The sequence below is a fragment of the Jaculus jaculus genome, chromosome 1, assembly GCF_020740685.1.
Source record: "Jaculus jaculus isolate mJacJac1 chromosome 1, mJacJac1.mat.Y.cur, whole genome shotgun sequence".
Classification (NCBI taxonomy): domain Eukaryota; kingdom Metazoa; phylum Chordata; class Mammalia; order Rodentia; family Dipodidae; genus Jaculus; species Jaculus jaculus.
Window position 1 is genome coordinate 302,990,135 of NC_059102.1, and position 1,711 is coordinate 302,991,845.

At 30.3% G+C, this 1,711-nt stretch overlaps 1 protein-coding gene across 5 annotated transcripts in view; it reads right to left on the bottom strand.

The window, feature by feature from the left end:
- Rabgap1l (RAB GTPase activating protein 1 like) overlaps positions 1–1,711 on the bottom strand; it is a 682,536-nt gene that overhangs the window by 426,620 nt on the left and 254,205 nt on the right. The gene's annotated exons all lie outside the window — the stretch shown is intronic.

Below are 1,711 nucleotides of genomic sequence, written 5' to 3' on the forward strand. Positions count from 1 at the left end.
TTCACTTTAAATCTTTCATACAAGTTTAAAAAATATACATGGCTCCAGAACAACCTCAATAAAATGACACATTTCTATTAACAGACTTCTGAAGCCAAACCATCAGTGTGCAAATAAACTTGGCTTCTAAGTTGAAGAGTCATAGGCACATTTCATTAATGCATTTCATAAAACAAAAAAAATTCCAAGTTCTGAGAAGAAAAATACTCAGTACTTTGATATAAATTTTTAAATAGCTTTCAATCAGAAGCTTAGAATTAAAAAAATGTAAAATGTAGAAGTTCTGCTTGTAACTACTTTAAGATTCATGTCCCAAATGCAATTTTTCATCTAAACCCTCAACAGTTTATTATACAATCTCAAGAAACATACTAAAAATAAGTTAACATCTGCATTTTAAAACAGATGATTATAAAATAAAATACTGATAGCTCTTAACTGTTAAGTATATCACATTCTCAGCAGCACTAAGAATGCAGCTTTGTCTAATATAAATATCTCAACTACACAAAATTATTTTCCTCTTAAAATAAGTTTATATATATATGTGTGTTTTTCAGTGTTGAAAACTGAAACAACATTGATCTACAGATTGTGCTAAGAAAACATTAGCCACAGATCACATAACATAATATACATTTTCTTTGCTGTAAAAAATGTAACAGGTATAAATACTTATCACACAAATGAATTGTGGACACCACAGTTATTGTAGCCTAACATAAAATGTCAGTCTTTTACTCCCCTGTGTTATTTAAAAGAGGACATACCAAGTAGCATTAGTACTGATTGCACATTACTGAGTTAATAATGCATCTGTATCAGAATTACTTGTGGGATTTATTACAAAACATAAAAAAGGTTTAACTATAGAAACACACACAAAAAAGATACTACATTAGGCACATGAACAAACTTCCAAAAAAAAAGCAGGTAAAAAGTATTTCTAAAATCAATTACAAATATTTAATACACCTCTGAAATAGGTTACTAAGTTGCTTCGTGGAAATAACTGATTAACATTATGATTGCCTTTTACAGTAGATTCTTTCGTTAGCTAAAACACTTCTAGAGTGAGTTATCACAGGATTCTGAGAAAAGGGAAAAAAAAACAGAAAAATAGGGGAGCAAATGTCCTTTTTTGCTTGTAGCAGGAAAAATCGACAGTGCAGAGAACATTATGAAAACATAAAGGGGTTGCATAATAAATGCATAAATGATAAATGATAAAATGATATGCTTACTTTATATTCTCCACAAAGAAACCACTGTAGGTTTAAGGTGTGTAAAAATACACTTTGATGTAAATGGTTATATTTGGCCACATATATGATATGTAGCATTTTCACAAAGGGAAGTTAATGCAAATAATAACCTCCACAAATACAAGGACTAAATAACAAAGACAGAGGCAGAGGGGACAGTAAAAGAAGGAGATGCAGAAGGGCTTGTTTGTGTCTTGAAGATCTGAGATATCTTTTTCATCTTCAGTATGACTTTTTTCCTATTACTGAATACTTACATTAACATGCTATAATTCTTTCATGAGTTTACCTCTTCATACATGCTTTATTTTAGTTTCTTTCCATGTAAAAAAGGAAACGGAGACTTTTAATCTCATCCTTCATTTCATAGTCACTATTCACATAAATATTTCTCTTGTGGCAAACTTCCAGGTGAATCACAAACACAATCCTAAACCACCATCACA